Below are 24361 nucleotides of genomic sequence, written 5' to 3'. Positions count from 1 at the left end.
TTCCTTAGTGAAGACAGAACCAAAGTATTTGTTCAATTGGCCTGCCATTTCTTTGTTCCCCATTATAAATTTACCTGATTCTGACTGCAAGCGACCTACGTTTGTTTTCACTAATCTTTTTCTCTTCACATATCTATAGAAGCTTTTGCAGTCAGTTTTTATGTTCCCTGCAAGCTTCCTCTCATACTCTATTTTTTCTCCCAGATGTTGCCTGACCTGCTGAGATTTCCAGCAGTTTGTTATTATTTCATATTTCAGCATCTGCAGTATTTTGCTTTTGTATTAAGAAAGAAAGACTTGCATTGATATAGCGCCTTTTATGTCCACCAAATGTCTCAAATGCTTTACAGCCAATGAAGTACTTTTGAGTGTAGTCATTGTTGTAATGTGGGAAACACAGCAGCCAATTTGAACACAGCAATCTCCCACAAACAGCAATGTGATAAATGACCAGATACCCTGTCCGTGTTATATTGGAAGATCGGGATATGTTATGGCAGGTCCGGGCCAGAAAAGGAGCAGCGTGCGGCCCAGGGAGCAGCGTGGAGGCATGCAGCTTCAGGGAGCAGCGCGAGCTGCAAAAGCAGCAAAGAGTGATGTCATCAAGGTCCAGGTTGATGATTGGAAGGTGGGTCAGTGCAGCAGCAGCAGCGAGGTCGGGGCGAAGGAGCAGCGAGGGACGTGATTGGGGCCCAGGAGAGGTGTCAGTTCGGGGCCACGGGCCCAGGGGCAGCACGGGCCAGCCCACACGGCGATATGGGTGCGCACTAGGTCCATGCAGCAGAGCTGGTCTTCAGTTGTCCTGGTTAATCCTCGCCACTGGACCAAGACCTAGCTCTGTCAAGCCCGTGTGGTGGCTTCTGTGCAAAGGCCACCACACGTTAAAAAAATCCACGCACAGGCATCTTCCTCCCTTCAGGATGTAGTTTGGGACATCCAGTATTTTGCCAATAACCGATAATTCCACATCATCCAAGCTAATGTCCTTCTTAACATTTTGTTCATCTCCTCTTTAACCAGCAACACTACCCCACTTCCTTTTCCTTTCTGTCTATCCTTCCTGAATATTGAATACCCCTGGATGTTGAGTTACCAGCGTTGGTCACCCTGGAGCCATGTCTCCGTAATCCCAATTACATCATATCCGTTAACAGCTATCTGCGCCTTATTATGAATGCTCCTCACAATGAGACACAGTTTTCAGGCTTGCTTTTTTTTTACACTCTTTGTTCTTTTAGAATTATGTTGTAATGTGGCCCTTTTTGATTTTTGCCTTTGATTTCTCTGCCCTCCACTTTTCCTTATCTCCTTTCTACCTTTTGCTTCTGCCCCCATTTTACTCTGTCTCCCTGCATAGATTCCCATCCCCCTGCTGTATTAGTTTAAACCCTCCCCAACAGCACTCGCAAACACTCCCCCTAGGATATCAGTTCCGGTCCTGCCCAGGTGCAGACCGGTTGTATTGGTCCCACCTCCCCCAGAACCGGTTCCAATGTCCCAGGAATTTGAATCCCTCCCTCTTGCACCATTCCTCAAGAAACTTATTCATCTTAACTATCCTGCTATTTCTACTCTGACTAGCATGTGGCCCTGGTAACAATCCTGAGATTACTACCTTTGAGATCCTACTTTTTAATTTAACTCCTAGCTCCCTAAATTCAGCTTGTTGGACCTCATCCCATTTTTTACCTATATCGTTGGTACCTCATTATCCTATCCATATCCCTTTCTAGATTCTTTGCATCTTCCTCACATCTTGGTTTCCCACCTATCTTTGTATCATCAGCAAATTTGACTGTGTTACACTTGGTCCCTTCATCCAAGTCATTAATATAAATTGTAAATAGTTGAGGTCCCAGCACTGATCCCTGCAGCACCCCACTAGTTACAGTTTGCCAACCAGAAAATGACCCATTTATACCGACTCTCTGTTTTCTGTTACTTAGCCAATCCTCTATCCATTCTGATATATTACCCCCAACCCCGTGAGCTCTTAGCTTGTGCAGTAACCTTTTGCGTGGCACCTTATCGAATGCTTTCTGGAAATGCAAATATACAACTTCAACTGGTATTCCTTTATGCACTCTGCTCATTACATCGCCAAGCAACTCCAGCAAATTTATCAACCATGATTTCCCTTTCATAAAACTATGCTGACTCTGCTTGACTGCAACATGATTTTCTAAATGTCCTGCTACTAATTCCTTAATGATGGATTCCAGTATTTTCCCAATGACCGATGGTAGGCTAACTGGTTTATGGTTTCCTGCTCTCTGTCTCCCTCCTTACTTGAATAGGTATGTAAAGAGAAAAAGGTTGGTGAAGACAAACGTAGGTCCACTGCAGTCAGAATCAGGGGAAGTCATAACGGGGAACAAAGAAATGGCGGACCAATTGAACAAGTACTTTAGTTCGGTATTCACTAAGGAGGATACAAACAACCTTCCGGATATAAAAGGGGTCAGAGGGTCTAGTAAGGAGGGGGAACTGAGGGAAATCTTTATTAGTCGGGAAATTGTGTTGGGGAAATTGATGGGATTGAAGGCCGATAAGTCCCCAGGGCCTGATGGACTGCATCCTAGAGTACTTAAGGAGGTGGCCTTGGAAATAGCGGATGCATTGACAGTCATTTTCCAACATTCCATTGACTCTGGATCAGTTCCTATGGAGTGGAGGGTAGCCAATGTAACCCCACTTTTTAAAAAAGGAGGGAGAGAGAAACTGACCTCAGTAGTGGGTAAAATGATGGAATCAATTATTAAGGATGTCATAGCAGTGCATCTGGAAAATGGTGACATGATAGGTCCAAGTCAGCATGGATTTGTGAAAGGGAAATCATGCTTGACAAATCTTCTGGAATTATTTGAGGATGTTTCCAGTAAAGTGGACAAAGCAGAACCAGTTGATGTGATATATTTGGACTTTCAGAAGGCTTTCGACAAGGTCCCACACAAGAGATTAATGTGCAAAGTTAAAGCACATGGGATTGGGGGTAGTGTGCTGACGTGGATTGAGAACTGGTTGTCAGACAGGAAGCAAAGAGTAGGAGTAAACGGGTACTTTTCAGAATGGCAGGCAGTGACTAGTGGAGTGCCGCAAGGTTCTGTGCTGGGGCCCCAGCTGTTTACATTGTACATTAATGATTTAGACGAGGGGATTAAATGCAGTATCTCCAAATTTGCGGATGATACTAAGTTGGGTGGCAGTGTGAGCTGCGAGGAGGATGCTATTAGGCTGCAGAGTGACTTGGATAGGTTAGGTGAGTGGGCAAATGCATGGCAGATGAAGTATAATGTGGATAAATGTGAGGTTATCCACTTTGGTGGTAAAAACAGAGAGACAGACTATTATCTGAATGGTGACAGATTAGGAAAAGGGAAGGTGCAACGAGACCTGGGTGTCATGGTACATCAGTCATTGAAGGTTGGCATGCAGGTACAGCAGGCGGTTAAGAAAGCAAATGGCATGTTGGCCTTCATAGCGAGGGGATTTGAATACAGGGGCAGGGAGGTGTTGCTACAGTTGTACAGGGCCTTGGTGAGGCCACACCTGGAGCATTGTGTACAGTTTTGGTCTCCTAACTTGAGGAAGGACATTCTTGCTATTGAGGGAGTGCAGCGAAGGTTCACCAGACTGATTCCCGGGATGGCGGGACTGACCTATCAAGAAAGATTGGATCAACTGGGCTTGTATTCACTGGAGTTCAGAAGAATGAGAGGGGACCTCATAGAAACGTTTAAAATTCTGACGGGTTTAGACAGGTTAGATGCAGAAAGAATGTTCCCAATGTTGGGGAAGTCCAGAACCAGGGGTCACAGTCTGAGGATAAGGGGTAAGCCATTTAGGACCGAGATGAGGAGAAACTTCTTCACCCAGAGAGTGGTGAACCTGTGGAATTCTCTACCACAGAAAGTAGTTGAGGCCAATTCACTAAATATATTCAAAAGGGAGTTAGATGAAGTCCTTACTACTCGGGGGATCAAGGGTTATGGCGAGAAAGCAGGAAGGGGGTACTGAAGTTTCATGTTCAGCCATGAACTCATTGAATGGCGGTGCAGGCTAGAAGGGCTGAATGGCCTGCTCCTGCACCTATTTTCTATGTTTCTATGTTTCTATTACATTTGAAGTTTTCCAGTCTGCTGGGACCTCTCCAGAATTCAGGTAATTTTGGCAGATTACAACCAGTGCATCCACTATCTCTGCAGCCACTTCTTTTAAGACCTTAGGATGCATGCCATCAGGTCCGGGGGATTTGTCCATCTTTAGTCCCATTTGTTTGCTGAGTACTTTATCGCTAGTGATAGTGACTGTTTTAAGTTCCCCCATCACCCCACCCTCACCACTGCAATAGCTCCTTGATGATCAACTGTTGGGATGTTTTTAGTGTCCTTTACCGTGAAGAACAAGACAAAATATTTGTTCAAAATCTCTGCCATTTCCATGTTTCCCGTTATTAATTCTTCAGTCTCATCCTCGAAGGGATAACATTTAATTTAGCTACTCATTTCCTTTTTCTATACCCGTAGAAGCTCTTACTGTCTGTTTTTATATTTCTTGCTAGTTTGTTCTCATGCTATCTTTTCTGTCTTTATCATTTTTTTGTCGTCCTTTGCTGGTTTCTAAAAAATTCCCAATCTTCTGGCCTTCCACTGTCTTTCACAATATTATATCAGACAGGAGAGGATTGGTGTCAGTGACTGTGGGGTTGGTTTATATCAGACAGGAGAGGATTGGTGACATGGAATCATAGCAGTTTACAACACAGAACGAGGCCATTAGACCCATCCTGTCTGTGTGGCCGAAAAAGAGCTTTCCGGCCTAATCACACTTTCCAGCTCTTGGTCCGTAGCCCTGTAGGTTAACGCACTTCCGGTGCATATCCAAGCACTTTTGTAAATGCGATGAGGGTTTCTGCCCCTACTATTCTTTCAGGCAGTAAGTTCCAAGCTCCCACCTCCCTCTGGAGGTTAAGCTAGAACTGTGTAAAACACTAGTTAGGACATAGCTGGAGTACTCACACAGTTCTGCTCATTACATCACCCTATTGTGCCAGCTCAGGCTCACCGTATTGGGCAATCCCGGGCTCATCCTATTGGGCCAGCATAGGCTCACTTTATTGGGCCAGCCCGGGCTCACCCTATTGGGCCAGCACAGAAGACCCAGCGGAGAAAATCAGCAGCTCATTGAGTTTATTCTCACTCTGCGCACAGCGGGTGCAGAACTGAACCCAACCTTGTAAGCTGGCAATGCATCATCACAGTCACACTGGGGAGAGACTGCTCACCTGCTCTGAGTGTGGGAAGGGATTCACTCATTCATCCGACCTGCTGAGACACCAGCGAGTTCACAAGTGACTGCAGGGGTTTGTTTCTACTGTTATTGCTGCTGTTAATCACATCTTAACTGAATCGTGTTCATTCTATCATTTAGGGATTGTTTCTGCTGATGTTAATAACCCCTATAACTGGGCTGGAGTTTAATATTTTGTTATTTCAAATAACAGAGTGTGTCGATATTTGATGACTCCAAAATAAGAAGAGACTAATTGACATCCTGTTACTGACTGCTCCATTTTGGGCCTTTTCTCCTCTCTAACTCTGGATTATTTTAGTTCTTATACCTTCGGTTACTCTCAGTGGCAAGTCCCAGTTTCCCATACCTTCCAGAGTTGATGAACTCGCCCTGGTATTCAGCGAAGGTGTTGATAACACGCCCAGGATCACTAAACATAAAACCCAGTCTGTTAATCACCTTCAGATACTGGACTTAGCGTGTGCCCCACAGTATCTCTCTCACCTTCGATGTGTGAATGGAGCATTACGCCTCCAAACCTGGTTTCAATTTGTATTTGAATCCACTCAGCAAACATATTTTTAAAAATACGTACATGTAAACCGATCACATCAAATAATTGGCAAAGATTTAGAGTCAACAAGATGAATAAGTAAACAAATTACGGCCCAATAAACCAGCTCTATATTCACAGGAGAAAGTCTGTTATCTAACTCCTCGAATGTCAGTTGGTGAGATGAGCGACTGAATCACTTTCCATGTACAACAGCATCCATTCCCACTGTCCCCACATTTACAGTGTTGAGTCAGGTGGGTGCACGGGTCTCACAGGCTGAACGATTGGTTGAAGGTGTATCCACACACACAACATGTGCCCTGTTTCTCCCCACTGTGATTGGTGTTTTAACAAAGGCTGATGAGAAGGTGATCCTGATCAATCTGGGAATCTGTCAAATCTTGAGGCGATGTTTGGATTGAGTTTCCCAGCTGCAGATCCTCCCCTTCTAATACCCTGCAAATAAATGGTGGTTACAAACATTGTTACTTTAAATACAGGATAGAAATTCAGAACAGACAATTCTAGATTCTACAGAACATTCTGTCCCCTCCTGTCCCCCCTAAGCTGTAAATTCCTTATTCTAGACACTCTCCCTCCATCCTCACTGTCTAAATTCAACATTCCTTTCATCGTCTGAGATTTATTATCTCCAGAAAGTGCTGAATCTGGCTGGGTGCAATTCCACAGACATTAGTTAACCTCTAGTGCCTCACCGTAACTCGACTCAGTGAGTGCCAGCTCTACTATGGTAGGCATCACAGCTTCAAATCCTGTCCTCAAATGACATCCACACACTTCATAGTTGAGGTCACTGGATTGGTATGAATAGTAGGGACACTGGCTGATTTTTACTCATATTTAGCCCAGTGGTACTGAGGACAATTATAATCCCTGAACTGCTGCCTTGGCTGAGATCAACTCACCCTATTGGTCAATCCTGGGCTCATCCTATTGGGCCAGCATGGGCTCACTCTATTGGGCCAGCCCGGGCTCACCCTATTAGGCCAGCACAGAAGACCCAGCGGAGAAAATCAGCAGCTCATTGAGTTTATTCTCACTCTGCGCACAGCGGGTGCAGAACTGAACCCAACCTTGATCATGGATCGAACTTGAGAACTTCCCAGTCAGTATTGCAGTGTTCTAAAATTTGGGGGGTTGGGGGAGGGTTAGAACAGAATATTTTGAAACAAATTTGACTCCACCTTTAACCAACACCTTCATCACACTGCACAATTCTAAAATCTTTCCAAATTATACAAGTGGATCATCAAAAACAGTGAGACATTTTAGAAAGGCTCAAGTCACTGAAATAGACAGCTTGACAATCACTGCATCGTACAGAAAGGAGCGACTGTTGATGGGAGCTCTGTTAGTGAAGTCCTCCGACACCCCAAGATAAACTGGACTGTCTCTTTAACTATAATGAGGCAGAGAAAGGGGAGTCCCTGCCCCTTTAAATATCTGCCCCATTCCCCCAGGCAGTGGGAGGAGGTACAGCGCGCAGTCTCTTTATATCCTGACCCAGCAAGCACTGGATGGGCTAAAGAACATAGAATGTGGATCGCATCAGGTTACGCAGAACTGAAACGAGCACACAAAGTCTATATATATATATCACAGCATATATATATATGTATAGCATATATTTTTTTTTCTTATATATAGTGTTTGTGTATACAAAGCACATCATTTTTAATATTTGCTAGTCAATTCCAGAGATAAATTATCTTCACCAATTATTTTCCAGCATTTTATTTCCATTTTGTTTACAATGTAATTGCAGAGTGTTTAATACCTTTACCATTTATTGATAACCCATTGTCTTGTGTGGTCTTGTTTAGAAAGTGATGTCACACTGACCATTCTGTTACCAAGGTGACCATGTCTGTCCGCAGTATTCAGTGGGAAAGGGGATTAAATCACACCGAGGATAATGAGCAGCCCCCCACCAGTCTCTGAGCTTTATTGTCCAGTGATCACCTCACCATCACACAGAAGCTCCTGATATTTACCTCCAGTGTGGATCATTGGTGTAAGTGATGGTCAAAATGAAATTGTATGTGTGAAATAGGAGTTGGGGTGAAGGAGGGGTTGGGGTGAGGGGGTTGGAGAGTAGGGATGAAGGAGGGGTTGGGGTGAGTGGGGGGTTGGAGAGTAGGTGTGAGGGGGGTTGCAGAGTAGGAGTGAGGGGGGTTGGGGTGAAGGAGTGAAGGAGGGGTTGGGGTGAGGGAGTAAAGGAGGGGTTGGGGTGAGGGGGGTTTGGGTGAGGGGGGTGAAGGAGGGGTTGGGGTGAGGGGGGTTGGGGTGAGGAAGTGAAGGAGGGGTTGGGGTGAGGGGGTGAAGGAGGGGTTGGGGTGAGTGGGGTTGGGGTGAGGGGGGTTGGGGTAAGGGGGTGAAGGAGGGGTTGAGGTGAGGGGGTGAAGGAGGGGTTGGGGTGAGGGGGTGGAGGAGGGGTTGGGGTTAGGAGTTGGGGAGTAGGGGTGGCTGATGTGCAACCACACGTTAAAAAATCCATGCACAGGCATCTTCTACCCTTCAGGATGTAGTTTGGGATCCGGAATATGAGGTCCTTCATTGAAACACCCGTGAACTCATCCCTTTTCGGCATGGAAGCAAGTCATCCTCATTTCGAGGGACTGTCTATGATGATGATGATGGTGCAAAGTTACCGAGAGGGTCTTTTAATATGGAAATAACTTCAAGGTGTAAACGACTTTGATCTTTGCTGGAACAAAAAGAAGAACTCCAGTTATGTTCAACTTCTTATCTGCAGTAATGGATCTTGAATACCACAGCATGGTGACAAAATTGAATGTAAGACTTTTTGAAAAAAATGCCTGGAATGAATGATTTGGAATCATGTGTTATCTTCCACGACAGATTGCTCGAGAGGGAAGATTAAGAACTTGCAGCAAACACATTGCAGATACCTTTTGTATTGTTCAATCACAAAGGCTGGACATAGGTTTGTGTGAAAATAAAATTGACTATCTAAATAGATAGGAGTTGCTGCTCAAGAATTTGGGAAGGGAAATGTAATCCATATAATCTAAGTTTGAGCTGTGGAGGGAAGAACTCTCACAGAGCGGTGCTATTTTTCCTTTTGTTTTTTTTTGCAGAAGCAAGTGGAAGCGAGGTCGCAGGATGAAATATCGCAGCCAGCAAGGTCCAGGTGAACGAGGGAAGGCGAGTGTGCCTAGAATGCTGGGGAATCATCGTTGACCTACATTCTTCCTGGTTAAGCAACGCCTCGATTTCAAAATGTTCATGCTTGTTTTCAGATCCCTCCATGGCCTCGCCCCTCCCTATCTCTGTAATCTCCCCCAGCCCCACAACCGCTGAGATATCTGCTCTCCTCTAATTCTGCCTTTTTGAGCATCCCTGATGGTAATCGCTCAACCTTCTGTTGCCTTGACCCCAATCTCTAAAACCTCTCCGCCTCTCATTCCTCCTTTAATCTGCTCCTGAAAACCTATGTCTTTGACCAAGCTTTTGGTCACCTGTCCTGATATCTGTTTATGTGGCTTGGTGTCAAGTTTTTGTCTTATAATACTCTGTGAAAATCCTTGGGACATTTTACACATTAAAGGCATTATATCAATACAAGTTTTTGTTTTTGTTTTTGCTGATTCCCTTGATTTAACCTTTCATGGTATTATATAGAACACAGCACAGAAACAGGCCATTCAGCCCAACTGGTCCATGTCGGGGTTTAAACTCCACACGACCCTCCTCCCACCCGATCAACATATCCTCCTATTCCTCTACAGTGAGGAGATCCACGGTCACTGGTTGCCTTCTGGTGTCCATCCAAAGGGCCAATGTGTGAGGGTATGCAGTGATTGTTGGCAGCCTATTCAACCTTGGGGGCATCACAGTCCAAAACAACGCCCCCTTTGCAGACTTGGCCTTTGCTGCTGGGGTGAGTGGACAGTGATAAGTAGCAGGAGTCCCGGGCACTGAGGTTAACTGCAGTCTCCCCAACTGCAGCCCAGGCTGGGATCCGCTGATAATCCCACAGTGAGCAGCTGGAATGTGCAACCTCTCCTGGTCTGCACTGGGGAGCAAGGGAGGTCAAGGGTCAGCACAGAATCAAATCAACCTTGACCCCCAGCCTCCCTCACTCAGGAGAACCAAGTTGCATTGTATCATGACGTCTGTACTCATCATGACGTCAACACGTTCCAGCGCGCGTCACCCTCGGCCGCCCGCCCACTGTTCCCGCGATCTCTCTCCCCATTGGTCGGGAGCTCCTGTCAATCAGACCGTGGGCCCGGGTCACGTGCCGCTCGAGTGCGCGCGCCGCCCAACAGCCGGAGGCGGAGAGAAAGTTCCGGAGCGGGGAGGAGGAGGAAGCGGCGGCGGCGCAGGGGAGACCCCGGAACCGGCGGGGAGGCTTTCTAAACACCCGGGGTAGGCCTCAGGCCCCCAACAACAACCTGCGGCTCCGGCGTTTGCCCCGAGCTCGAGTGGGTCAGACCCTTCGGGGAGGCGGGAGGAGATTGTGGGGGCGGCGGAGGGTGTGGACCCGCGGGTGGGCCGGAGAGCTTCACCCACACCCGCTGTAGACCTCAGGCCCCAATCACAGCCCACAGGCTGAGCCCGGCTTTGTCCCCCCCGCTCCCGCGGTGACAGGCCCAGGGGCTGGCTCACTCTGGCTGCCTGCCTCTCCTCCACGGTCAGGGAAGGAGGGAGAGAGAAAACGGGCAACTCGGGGCCAGTTAGTCTGACATCAGTCCTGGGGGGAAATGCTGCAATCCATTACTGCACAAGTGTAACAGGGCACTGAGAAAATCAGGCTCTCAGTCTGCTCTCAACATGGTCTTGTGGGAGGGAAATCGTCTTTAATACATTTATTAAGCTTTTTGAGGATGTCACCAGCAGGGTGGATGAAGGGGAACCAGTGGCTGTAATGTTGCAGGATTTCCAAAACACATTTGATGTGCCACATAAAATGCTAATTGAGAGCTCACGGAGCTGGGGGTAATATATTAGCACGGATAGAGGATTGGTTAATGGACAGAGAGTCGGGATACACGGGCCATGTTCCGGTTGGCAGGCTGTAACTAGTGGGGTACTGCAAGGATCGGTCAGCTTTGATCTTCGCTTTGCTTTGGCCTCAGCTATTTACAATCTATATTAAAGACTTGGATGAAGGGATCAAGTACAATGTATCCAAGTTTGCTGACGATACAAAGCCAGGTGGGAAAGTACGCTGTGAGGAGGACGCAAAGAGCCTGCAAAGGGATATGGACAGGTTCAGTGAGTGGGCAATAAGGTGGCAGATGGAGGAGTATAATGTGGGGAAATGTGAGGTTATTCACTTTGGTACGAAGAATAGAAAAACAGGATATTTTTTAAATGGTGAAAAACTAATAAATGTTAGTGTTCAGAGAGATTCAGGTGTCCTCGTACAGGAAACACAGCGAACTGGCATGCAGGTACGGCAAGCAATCAGGAAGGCATGTTGGCCTTTATTGCCAGGGGGTTGGAGTACAAGAGTAAGGAAGTCTTGCTACAATTGTACATGGCCTTAGTGAGACCACACCTGCAGTACTGTGCACAGTTTTGGTCTCGTTATCTGAGGAAGGATATACTTGCCTTAGAGAGAGTGCAATGAAGGTTCACCAGATTGATTCCCGGGATGGGGGGATTGTCCTATGAGGAGGGATTGAGCAGTATGGGCCTATACTCTCCGGAGTTTAGAAGAATAAGAGGGGATCTCATTGAAACATGTAAAATTCTGAGGGGGACTGACAGGGTAGATGCTAAGAGGTTGTTTCCCCTGACTGGAGAGTCTCCAAATAGGGCCCACAGTCTCAGAATAAGGGAGTCGGCCATATAAGACTGAGATGAGGAGGAATTTCTTCGCTCAGACGGTTGTAAATCTTTGGAATTCTCCACCCCAAAGGGCTGTGGGTGTTGAGTATATTCAAGACTGAGATATATAGATTGTTGGACTCTGGGGGAATCAAGGGATATGGAGATCAGGCAGGAAAGTGGAGCTGAGGTTGAAGATCAGCCATGATCATAGTGAATGGTGGAACAGGCCCGAGGGACCGTATGGCTTATTCTTGTGCTTAATTCTTGTGGTCTTTTGTCTTGTCGGTGCCCGGATGGCCCTGGAGAGGGAACATGCGGTGTGCACTGGTTCCTTGATGCCTTCCGTGACCGGTGGCACCTCAGGGTACGGAGTATCTCATACACACTGGGAACAACATTCTTTATTTGGGAAGGTGCCCTTTGCTTTTGTTGCTTATTTTGCCGCCTTTTAATTTGATTGGATCACATGTTTGTGGGAACAAGAGAGGAAAGAATATTCCATGGAAGCTGGAATTGTCTGTTTTGATTTTCGGCCCAGGACTTAGTGATGACTTTTGTGAACTCTTTTACAGGGTATTAGAAGGGGAGGATTTACAGACAGGAAACTCAAACCAAACCAAATCTGACGGAGTCACTCAATTCATCAGGACCTGAATATCATCGGTCTTTGAAAGTGGAAGAAGAAATGTTTGCCTGTTCTGCCTGTGGGAAAAGATTTCAAATATCAGTGTGACTGGAAAAGCACCGAGACACACACACCCGAATGAGATTGTTCCAGTGCACTGACTGTGGAAAGAGCTTTAACCAGTTACACAGCCTGAAAAAACATCGCACCATTCACCCTGGGGAGAAACCGTACACATGTTCTGTGGGGACCAGGCTTCAACTGATCGTCCAACCTGGAGAGACACACGGACAACCCCGCACCATGGAGAAACCGTGGAAATGTGGGGACTGTGGGAAGAGATTCAATTACCCATCCCTGTTGGAAACTCATCGCTACAGTCACACCGGGGAGAGGTCGTTCTGCTCAGAGTGTGGGAAGGGATTCACTCACTCATCACCCTGTCGGCACACCAGCGTCACTGACACCACGTGGACTGGGAAAGTATGTTAAAGGGTAAGACTGTAGAAATGCAGTGGCAAACATTTAAGGAGATATTTCATAACTCTCAGCAAAGATTTATTCGTGAGAAACAAAGATGCTTAGAGAAGGCTGAACCATCCCTGGCTAACTAAGAAAGTAAAGGATGGTATCAAATTGAAAAAAAGGCAAACAATGTTGTGAAGGACAGTGGAAGGCCAGAGGATTGGGAAATTGTTAAAAACCAGCAAAGGACGACTAAAAAAATGATGACAGAGAAGATAGCAGCTGAGAGCAAACTAGCAAGAAATATCAGTAAGAGCTTCTACAGATATATAAAAAGGAACCGAGTAGCTAAAGTAAACATTGGTCCTTTAGAGGATGAGACTGGAGAATTAATATTGGGAAACATGGAAATGGCAGAGATTTTGAACAAATATTTTGTATTGGTCTTCACGTTAGAGGACACTAAAAACATCCCAACAGTTGATAATCAAGGAGCTATTATGGTGGTGAGGGGTGGGGGGAGGGGGGACTTAAAACAGTCACTATCACTAGAGATAAAGTACTAAGCAAACAAATGGACAAGTCCCCTGGACCTGATGGCACGCATCCTCGGATCTTAAAAGAAGCGGCTGCAAAGATAGTGGATACATTGTTTGTAATCTACCAAAATTACCTGAATTCTGGAGAGGTCCCAGCGGACTGGAAAACCGCAAATGTTACATTCCTATTCAAGAGACGGAGACAGAAAGCAGGAAACTATAGACCAGTTAGCCTACCATGTCATTGGGAAAATACTGGAGCCCATCATTAAGGAAGAAGTAGCAGGACATTTAGAAAATCATATTGCAGTCAAGCAGAGTCAGCATGGTTTTATGAAAGGGAAATCATGTTTGACAAAGTTGCTGGAGTTGTTTGAGGATGTAATGAGCAGAGTGGATAAAGGAGAACCCGTTGATGTCATACATTTGGATTTCCAGAAAGCATTCGATAAGGTGCCACACAAAAGGTTACTGCACAAGCGAAGAGCTCACGGGGTTGGGGGTAATATATTAGCATGGATAGAGGATTGGTTAACTAACAGAAAACAGAGAGTTAGGATAAATGGGTCATTTTCAGGTTGGCAAACTGTAACTGGTGGTGTGCTGTAGGGATCAGTGCTGGGGCTTCAACTATTTATAATTTATATTAATGACTTGGATGAAGGGACTTAGTGTAATGCAGCCAAATTTGCTGCTGATACAAAGATGGGTGGAAAGCAAGTTGTGAGGAGGACGTGAATAATCTACAAAGGGATTTGGATAGGCTCAGTGAGTGGGCAAAAATCTGGCAGATGGACTATAATATGGTAAAATGTCAGGTTATCCCCTTTGGTAGGAAAAATTAAAAAAATTATTATTTAAATGAGGACGATTACAAAATGCTGTAATACAAAGAGATCTGGGCATTCTTAGACATGAAATGCAAAAAGTTAGCATGCAAGTATAGCAAACAATCAGGAAGGCAAATGGAATGCTGGCCTTTATTGCAAGGGGGTTGGAGTATAAAAGTAGGGAAGCCCTGCTACACCTGTACAGGGCGTTGGTAAGACCACAGCTGGAGTACTGTGTACACTTTTGGTCTGGACTTGTCTCTATTCCTGTGCCGAGGGGATTGCTACACCAGACGGGAGGGGCAACATTTGGGGACACTGATTCCCCACCAATTCCCATTCCCCTTCTTGTGGATAATGGAGGGGCCACTGTGTGCAATGTGCAAGTCAGTAAGAATTGTCAGCCAGCTCTTTCTAATTGGAGATGTTCTTCAGTGGAAACTTTCATACTATTGTAGATTTTGTACCAAAGCTCAACTTAGGATTAAAGTAAAAGTTCATAATTTTATTGCAAACTAAATTTCTGTTGAGAGTCGCTGAATTAAGGGGAAAGATAACACACAGCGTTTCTTAAATGGACACTGCAGCCCCAAGAACAAAATCAGCAATATATCCAGAATATTATAGTCCAGCCCAGTTGTAGGGTTATTAACATCAACAGAAACAAACCCCAACTGTCAGAATGAACGTGGTTCAGTCGGGATGTGATTAACAGCAGCAATAACAACAGATTCCAACCCCTGCGGTCACTTGTGAACTCGCTGGTGTGTCAGCAGGTCGGATTACCGAGTGAATCCCTTCCCACACTCCAAGCAGGTGAACAGTCTCTCCCCAGTGTGAACTCTCTGGTGAGTTACAAGTTGGGAAGACCCAGTGAATCCCTTCCCCCACACGGGGCAGATGAACGGCCTCTCCCCAGTGTGACTGCGTCGATGAATTTCCAGCTCTCACGGTTTTCTAAATACCTTCCCACAGTCCCCACATTTCCATGGTTTCTCCATGGTGCGGGTATCCTTGTGACTCTCCATGGTTGGCCAATCAGTTGTGAATGGTGCGATGATTTTTCAGGCTGTGTAACTGGATAAAGCACTTTCCACAGGCAGTGCACTGGAACACTCTCACTTAGGGTGTGTGTGTCTCGGTGCCTTTCCAGTCACACTGATGTTTGATATCTTTTCCCACCGACAGAACAGGCAAACATTTCTCCTTCCACTTTCAGAGGCCGATGATATTCAGGTCCTGATGAATCGATTGACTCCGTCAGATCTTGACGTGATGTTTGGTTTGTGTTTCCTGTCTGAAAATCTCCCCTTCTAATACGCTGTAAAAGGAGATAACAAAACTCATCACTGTCAGTACAAGACAGAAATTCAGAATAGACACATCTAGTTTCCATGGAACATTCTTTCCACTCTTGCTCTTCCAAACCTGTAAATCTCTGGCCCACACATTGTCCCTCCTGCTGTGCTGAAATCCAAATCAACACACATTTCTAGACTGTTTCTCCTCCACTCCCAGTTTTCACCACCAATTCTGTCTGCAAGTGGACCAGGTGTTTCCACTTCATTCATTTCCTTCATGTCACTGTTAGTTAAAGGGACAGAGATTGATCTCTCATTATGCATCTTTAGTACTTAAACAAAAATCCTTCCTGTTAATAGTGAGTCACATTCTGCACTGGGGGAGATGGCTGGTGGCTTCAGCCTTTAAAATACTCCTCCTCTTGTTCAAATCCCTGCAAGGCCTCGCCTCTCCCCATCTCTGTAACTTCCTCCAGCCCACCAACCCTCTTAATAAGGAGAACCAATTTTCAGTGTCAGAAGGGCCGGTAACCAGAGGACACGGATTTAAGGTGTTTGGCAACATAGCCGGAACCAGTATCCTCATGGTGGGGTTTGGTTGAGGAGGGTTTAAATTACTTGGCAGGAGGATGGGAACCTGAGAATGGATTCAGAATGGAGAGAAGCAAAGCTGAAATTGGAAATCAAGAAAGTATAAAGTGAATTTGGAATACGGAGGAAACAAGGTCTATAAAATAGATGACAAGGCAGTTTGGCAGTGCTTAATGGTATATACTTCAATGCAAGGAGTCATGGGAATAAGGCAGATGAGCTGAGAGCACAAATACAAGGGAGTATAATATAACTATTACTGAGACATGGCTGAAAGGGCAAGTATGTCAGCTCAACATTCCTGGTTACAGGGTTTTCAGATGGGATAGAGACGGGGATAAAAATGGAGGGGGGTGGTCGCAGTATTGATTAAAGAAACAATTACAGCTGTGAGGAGGGATGATATGTCAGAAGGATCATCAACTGAGGCCACATGGGAGAACTGAAGAACAAAAAAGGGGCAGTCACACTGCTGGGGATGTATTATAGACCCCCAAACAGTCAGAGGGAGCCAGAAGAGCAAATATGTAGGCACATTTCTGACAGGTGCAAAACAATAGGGCAGTAATAGGCGGGGATTTCAACTGCCCGAATATTAACTGGGATAGAATTAGTGTGAATGGTATAGAGGGTGCGGAATTTCTAAAATGCATTCAGGAGAACTTTTTAGCCAGTATGTAACAAGTCCAACAAGAGAGAGGGTGGTTCTGGACTTTGTTTTAGGGAATGAAGCTGGGTAGGTGGAAGGGGTATCAGTGGGAGAGCATTTTGGTGGTAGTGATCATAATTCAATTGGATTTCGGGTAGTTATGGAAAAGGACAAAGATAGACCAGGAATCATCCTCATAGGCAGTCCCTCGGAATCGAGGAAGACTTGCTTCCATTCCCAAAGTGAGTTATTTGATGGCTGAACAGTCCGATACGAGAGCCACAGACCCTGTTACAGGTGGGACAGACATTCGTCGCGGGAAGGGGTGAGTGGGGCTGGTTTGCCGCGCGCTCCTTCCACTGCCTGCGCCTAACCTCTTCACTCTTTGAGCTAAACGCCCTCCCGGATACACTTTCTCCACCTCGGGCGGTCTTCGGCCAGGGTCTCCCAGGTGTCAGTGGTGATGTCGCACTTTACCAGGGAGGCTTTGAGGGTGTCCTTACAACGTTTCCGCTGCCCACCTTTGGCTCGTTTACCATGAAGGAGCACCGCATAAAGCATTTGCTTCGGGAGTCTCATATCTGGCATGCGAACTATGTGGCCTGCCCAGCGAAGTTGATCGAGTGTGGTCAGTGCTTCAATATTGGGGATGTTAGCCTGGATGAGGACACTGATGTTGGTGCGCCTGCCCTCAGTGGATTTGCAGGATCTAGCGGAGACATCATTGGTGATATAGCTCCAGCGACTTGAGGTGCCTTCTATACATCGTCCATGCCTTAGACCCATACAGGAGGGCGGCTTTTACTACAGCCCTGTAGACCATGAGCTTGGTGGTAGATTTGAGGGTCTGGTCTTCAAACACTCTTTTCCTCAGATGGCCGAAGGCTGCACTGGCGCACTGGAGGTGATGTTGAATCTCCGCATCAATGTCTGCCTTTGTTGATGAAAGGCTCCCGAGATATAGGAAATGGTCCACGTTGTCGAGGGCCATGCCATGAATCTTGATGATTGGAGGGCAGTGCTGTGTGGCGGGGACAGGCTGGTGGAGGACCTTTGTCTTACGGATGTTAAGTGTAAGGCCCATGCTTTCATATGCCTCAGTGAATACATTGACTATATCCTGGAGTTCGGCCTCTGAATGTGCACAGACGCAGGCATCGTCCACATACAGCAGCTCCACGACAGAGGTTGGGGTAATCTTGGACCTGGCCTGGAGGTGGCGTAGGTTAAACAACTTCCCACTGGTTCTGTAGTTTAGTTCCATTCTAGCGGGGAGCTTGTTGATTGTGAGGTGGAGCATGGCAACGAGGAAGATTGAGAAAAGTGTTGGAGCGATAACGCAGCCCTGTTTGACCCTGGTCCGGACGTGAATTGGGTCTGTAATGGATCCGTTGATAAGGATCACGGCCTGCATGTCATCGTGAAGCAGGCGAAGGATGTTGACAAACATTTGGGGGCATCCGAAACGGAGGAGGGCGCTCCATAGACCCTCATGGTTGACAGTGTCAAAGGCCTTTGTAAGATCGAGAAAGGCCATGTATAAGGGCTGGAGCTGCTCCCTGCATTTTTCCTGCAGCTGTCACGCTGCAAAGATCATGTCCGTTGTGCCCCGTAGGGGACGAAATCCACATTGTCATTCCGGGAGGTGCTCCTCGGCCACAGGGAGAAGACGATTGAGGAGAACTCTAGCAACAACTTTCCCAGTGGCTGATAGCAGGGAGATTCCCCTGTAGTTGCCGCAGTCGGATTCGTCCCCTTTTTTTAAAAAAATGGTGACAATCACTGCATCTCTGATCTCCCAGCATGCTCTCCCTCCAGATGAGAGAAATGAGGTCATGTATCCGCGCCAACAGTGCCTCTCCGTCATACTTTAGCGCCTCAGCAGGGATTCCATCCGCACCCGTAGCCTTGTTGTTCTTGAGCTGTTTTATGGCTTTGCCTACCTCGTGCGACGTTGGAGTTTCACTGAGATGCTGCGGGATGGAGGCGAGAACACTCGAGTCAAAGGCAGAGTCTTGATTGAGGAGATCTTCAAAGTGCTCCTTCCATCGGGCCCTGACAGCCTCGGTGTCCTTGATGAGTGTTTCCCCGTTCTTGGCCAGGAGTGGGGTAGGGCCTTGGGAGTTTGGACCGTAGGTGGCCTTGACTGCCGTGAAGAATCCTCGCATACCGTGACTATCGGCCAGTTGTTGTATCTCCTGTGCTTTCTCCATCCACCACCTGTTCGTTAGGTCCCGGGTTTTTTGTTGGACCTGAGACTTGCGCCATCTGTAATGTTGTTTTGCAGCTCCCGAGTTGGATTGTTGTTTGAGGCTCAGAAATGCTTTGTGCTTGCGATCTATTACTTCTTCGATCTCTTGATCATTTTCATCAAACCAGTCCTGATGTTTCCTGGTTGAGTGACCAAGTGTCTCTTCACAGCCACTGGTTATAGAGACCTGGAGGGCAGACCAAGCGCTGTGGGTATTCAGCCTCTCGGGGTCATCAAGGCACGCCAGATTGGCTGTGAGGCGCTGGCTGTATAGGGCTCTCTTAGCTGGGTCTCTATATACCCTAGCATTAAGGGACAGGATATATCTTCATTTAGAAAAACACGGATTAATAAAGAACAGCCAGCATGGATTTGTTCAGGGAAGGTCGGGTCTGACTAACTTCATTGAATTTTTTGAGGAGGTAACAAAGAGGGTTGATGAGGGTAGTGCGTTTGCTGTAGTGCATATGGATTTGATAAGCTCCATAAGGCATTTGATAAGCTCCAACATTGCAGACTGGTCATGAAAGTAAAAGCCCATGGGATCCAGGGCAAAGTGGCAAGTTGGATCCAAAATTGGCTCAGAGTCAGGAAGCAAAGGGTAATGGTCGATGGGTGTTTTTGTGACTGGAAGGCCATATTCAGTGGAGTTCCGCAGGGCTCAGTACTAGGTCCCTTGCTTTTTGTGGTATATATCAATGATTTAGACTTGAACGTAGGGGGTATGATTAAGAATTGCAGATGATACTAAAATGGGCTGTGTGGTTGATAATGAAGAAGAAAGCTGTCGGCTGCAGGAAGGTATGAATTAACTGATCAGGTGGGCTGAACAGTGGCAAATGGAATTTAATCTGGAGAAGTGTGAGGTAATGCATTTGGGGAGGGTGAACAGGCAAGGGAATACACATTAAATGGTAGGACACTGAGAAGTGTAAAGGAACAAAGGGACTTTGGAGGGCATGTCCACAAATCCCTCAGGGTAGCAGGACAGGTAGATAAGGTGGTTAAGAAGGCATATCGAATACAAGAGCAGGAAGGTTATGCTTGAACTGTATAAAACACTAGTTAGGCCACAGCTGGAGTACTGCATGCAATTCTGGTCACCACATTACAGGAAAGATGTGATTGCACTGGAGAGGGTACAGAGGAGATTTATGAGGATGTTGCCTGGACTGGAGAATTTTAGCGATGAGGAAAGATTGGATAGGCTGGGGTTGTTTTCTTTGGAACAGAGGAGGCTGAGGGGAGACCTAATTGAGGTGTATAAAATTATGAGGGGCCTAGTTGGAGTGGATAGGAATGGGTACTTTTCAGAATGGCAGGCAGTGACTAGTGGGGTACCGCAAGGTTCTGTGCTGGGGCCCCAGCTGTTTACACTGTACATTAATGATTTAGATGAGGGGATTAAATGTAGTATCTCCAAATTTGCGGATGACACTAAGTTGGGTGGCAGTGTGAGCTGCGAGGAGGATGCTGTGAGGCTGCAGAGTGACTTGGATAGGTTAGGTGAGTGGGCAAATGCATGGCAGATGAAGTATAATGTGGATAAATGTGAGGTTATCCACTTTGGTGGTAAAAACAGAGAGACAGACTATTATCTGAATGGTGACAGATTAGGAAAAGGGGAGGTGCAAAGAGACCTGGGTGTCATGGTACATCAGTCATTGAAGGTTGGCATGCAGGTGCAGCAGGCGGTTAAGAAAGCAAATGGCATGTTGGCCTTCATAGCAAGGGGATTTGAGTACAGGGGCAGGGAGGTGTTGCTACAGTTGTACAGGGCATTGGTGAGGCCACACCTGGAGTATTGTGTACAGTTTTGGTCTCCTAACCTGAGGAAGGACATTCTTGCTATTGAGGGAGTGCAGCGAAGGTTCACCAGACTGATTCCCGGGATGGCGGGACTGACCTATCAAGAAAGACTGGATCAACTGGGCTTGTATTCACTGGAGTTCAGAAGAATGAGAGGGGACCTCATAGAAACATATAAAATTCTGACGGGGTTAGACAGATTAGATGCAGGAAGAATGTTCCCAATGTTGGGGAAGTCCAGAACCAGGGGTCACAGTCTAAGGATAAGGGGTAAGCCATTTAGGACCGAGATGCGGAGGAACTTCTTCACCCAGAGAGTGGTGAACCTGTGGAATTCTCTACCACAGAAAGTTGTTGAGGCCAATTCACTAAATATATTCAAAAAGGAGTTAGATGAGGTCCTTACTGCTAGGGGGATCAAGGGGTATGGCGAGAAAGCAGGAATGGGGTACTGAAGTTGAATGTTCAGCCATGAACTCATTGAATGGCGGTGCAGGCTAGAAGGGCCGAATGGCCTACTCCTGCACCTATTTTCTATGTTTCTATGTTTCTATGTTTCTATGACCTATTCCCCTTAGCAGAGGGTCAACAACCAGGGGGCGTAGATTTAAAGTGGTAGGAGGTTAAGAGGGTGGTGGAGGAGCATTGAAAACGAATTTGGATATGCACTTGAAGTGCCGTGACCTACAAGGCCACAGACCAAGAGCTGAAACGTGGGGTTTGGCTTGATAGTTCTTTGTCGGCCGGCACAGACACGATGGGCTGAATGGCCTCCTTCAATGCTGTAAACTTCTGTGGTTCTATGATCCTGTACTTACAATGATGATGTTTGTAAATGATGAGAAATATAGAAGATTAAAGGGTGATCTAATTGAGGTGTTTAAGATTAAAGGAGTTGATAGGGTGGATGGAGAGAAACGATTTCCTCTGGTGGAGGAGTCCACAACAAGGGGTCACAACCTTAAAATCAGAGCCAGGCCGTTCAGGGTGATGTCAGGAAGCACTTCCTCACACAAATGCTGATTGGCTGTTTCTCTTGGTTGGAGAGTCTGGAACTAGGGGTCACAGTCTCAGGATAACGGACGGCCATTTAGGACTGAGATGAGGAGAAATGTCTTCACTCAAAGGGTTGTGAATCTTTGGAATTCTCTGCCCCAAAGAGCTGTGGATGCTCAGTCGTTGAGTGTATTCAGGGCTGAGATAATTGATGTTTGGTCACTAAAGAAATCAAGGGATATGGGAATAGTGCGGGAAAGTGGAGCTGAGGTAGAAGATCAGCCTTGATCTTATTGAATGGCACAGCAGGCTCGAGGGGCTGTTTAACCCACTCCTGCTCCTATTTCTTATGCTCTTAAAGTCGAATGGAAATCTGGAACTCTGTTCACCATAAAACGGAGGCTGGGGACCAATTGAAAATTCCAAAACTGAGATTGATAGATTGTCCTTAGGCAAGTGTATTAATGGCGATGGAACCAAGGCAGGTAGACAGAGTTAAAATACTGATCAGCCACAATCTCATTGAATGGTGGGACAGGCTCAAGGGGCTGAATGGCCTATTCCTGTTCCTATGTTCCTACTTACAGTGATGACTTTTGTAAACAGCTTTTACAGGGGATTAGAAGGGGAGGAAATGCAGACAGGATTAAACCTGGGTCCCTCCTGTTCCTATGACTGTCACACTGGGCATACCTTTACCCACTGAGCCATTGGGAGCAGGGTCCTGTGACCCTGCTGGAAAATGCACGTGTGAGGCCTCAAGTGAGGACAGTGGAATAGCCTGTCGACACTCACTGTCAAGGTTCACACATAGAGATTGGGCACATGGGTCACATATTGGAGAGAAACTGGTAATTGTAGAACTGAACCCAGCCAGAGTCAGCACCTTCAGGGGAGGAGAGGGAGGGGAACCAGTGAGTGTCGAACTGAACCCAGCCAGAGTCAGCACCTTCAGGGGAGGAGAGGAGAGAAGGATAAAATAAGAAGAATTTGTGCAATGTGCCTTGTGCCTTGCTCTCTCCCTGGATCCTGAAACTACTGAACTCAATCTTCCCCCTCTGAAGTCTACAGGCTCTAAAACTGAAGCTTGGTGGTCCTCAGTCCCGACTCCTTGATTTACCTCCCCTTCTCTTCTCTTTCCCCCTTGGTTATGTTCCACACTCTGGGCCTTGGGCCTTCCCCAGGGATTCTCAGTATGAACAGGGGGGATGTGTGTTGAGACAGGATGTCCCAGCTCTCCACCTTTAAAGGGACAAGGAGAGGACCAGCTGGGCTGAATGGCCCTGCTTTATGACATCACTGCAGTGCCTAGCAACCAACCTCCCTGAGCCCTGCTCATTATGGGCTGGGTTTAGTGTTTGATGGGACAGTGTAGAGGGAGCTTTACTCTGTATCTAACCCGTGCTGTACCAGCCCTGGAAATGTTTAAGAACATAAGAAATAGGAGCAGGAGTAGGCCATTTGGTCCCTTGAGCCTGCTCCGCCATTCAATATCATGGCTGATCTGATCATGCACTCAGCTCCACTTCCCTGCCCGCTCCACATAACCCTTTATTCCCTTATCGCTCAAAAATCTGTCTCTCTCCGCCTTTAATATATTCAATGACCTAGCCGCCACAGCTCTCTGGGGCAGAGAATTCCATGGATTTATAATCCTCTGAGAGAAGAAATTTCTCCTCATCTCAGTTTTAAAAGGGCGGACCCTTATTCTAGGTCTATGTCCTCTAGTTTTAGTTTCCCCTATGAATGGAAATATCCTCTCTGCATCCACCTTGTCGAGCCCCCTCATTATCTTATAAGTTTTAATAAGATCACCTCTCATTCTTCTGAACTCCAATGAGTTGAGGCCCAACCTACTCAACCTATCCTCATAAGTCAACCCCCTAATCTCTGGAATCAACCTCGTGAACCTTCTCTGAACAGCCTCCAATGCAAATATATCCTTCCTTAAATACAGAGACCAAAACATATGAAGGTTAAAATCACCCATGATTATTGCCGTTCCTTTTTTACAAGTCTGCATTATTTCTTGATTTATACACCATCCAATCATGTAGCTACTGTTCGGGGGCCTATAGACTATGTGCACCCTTTGTTATTCCTGATCACCACCCAAACTGATTCAACCTCTTGATCCTCTGAGCCAATATCGTTTCTCTCTAACGCACTGATCCCATCCTTTATTAACAGTGCTACCCCACCTCCTTTTCCTTTCTGTCTGTCCTTCCGAATTGTCAAATACCCCTGAATATTTTGTTCCCAGTCCTGGTCATCTTGCAACCATGTCTCTGTAATGGCTATCAGATCATATCTATTTGTGCCGTCAACTCATCTATTTTGTTACGAATGCTACATGCATTTAGACAAAGAGCTTTTCAATTTTTTTTACCCTTTTGTCTTGTTTGTTTCCTCTGACTCCAAATTCACTTTCTACTTGTTTGATGGGACAGTGTAGAGGGAACTTTACTCTGTATCTAACCTGTGCTGTACCTGGTCTGGGTGTGTTTGATGGGACAGTGTAGAGGGAGCTTTACTCTGTACCTGACCAGAACATGTTTCAGGCACACACTCGGTGTTCAGAATACCCATAGAATACAGTGTCGACGTGAAGCCAGCCAGAGTCAGCACCTT

General features: G+C 46.4%; 2 protein-coding genes and 1 pseudogene across 2 annotated transcripts in view; all 3 read left to right on the top strand.

Moving 5' to 3' along the window:
* Positions 1 to 9436, top strand: part of LOC139249446 (zinc finger protein 154-like) — a 293366-nt gene extending 283930 nt beyond the window's left edge. The window contains exon 4 of the mRNA XM_070872416.1: positions 8971 to 9436. The gene's annotated coding sequence lies outside the window, so the exon portion shown is untranslated. The remainder of the gene's footprint in view (positions 1 to 8970) is intronic.
* The window catches only part of LOC139249438 (zinc finger protein 271-like), a 210979-nt gene that overhangs the window by 7361 nt on the left and 179257 nt on the right, over positions 1 to 24361 (top strand). The gene's annotated exons all lie outside the window — the stretch shown is intronic.
* Positions 12603 to 24361, top strand: part of LOC139249437 (zinc finger protein 16-like) — a 30503-nt pseudogene continuing 18744 nt past the window's right edge.

Source organism: Pristiophorus japonicus, unplaced genomic scaffold (genome assembly GCF_044704955.1).
Source record: "Pristiophorus japonicus isolate sPriJap1 unplaced genomic scaffold, sPriJap1.hap1 HAP1_SCAFFOLD_313, whole genome shotgun sequence".
NCBI classification, from domain to species: domain Eukaryota; kingdom Metazoa; phylum Chordata; class Chondrichthyes; family Pristiophoridae; genus Pristiophorus; species Pristiophorus japonicus.
Note: the sequence above shows the minus strand (reverse complement) of the source record. Positions and strands in the feature narration are given on the sequence as shown.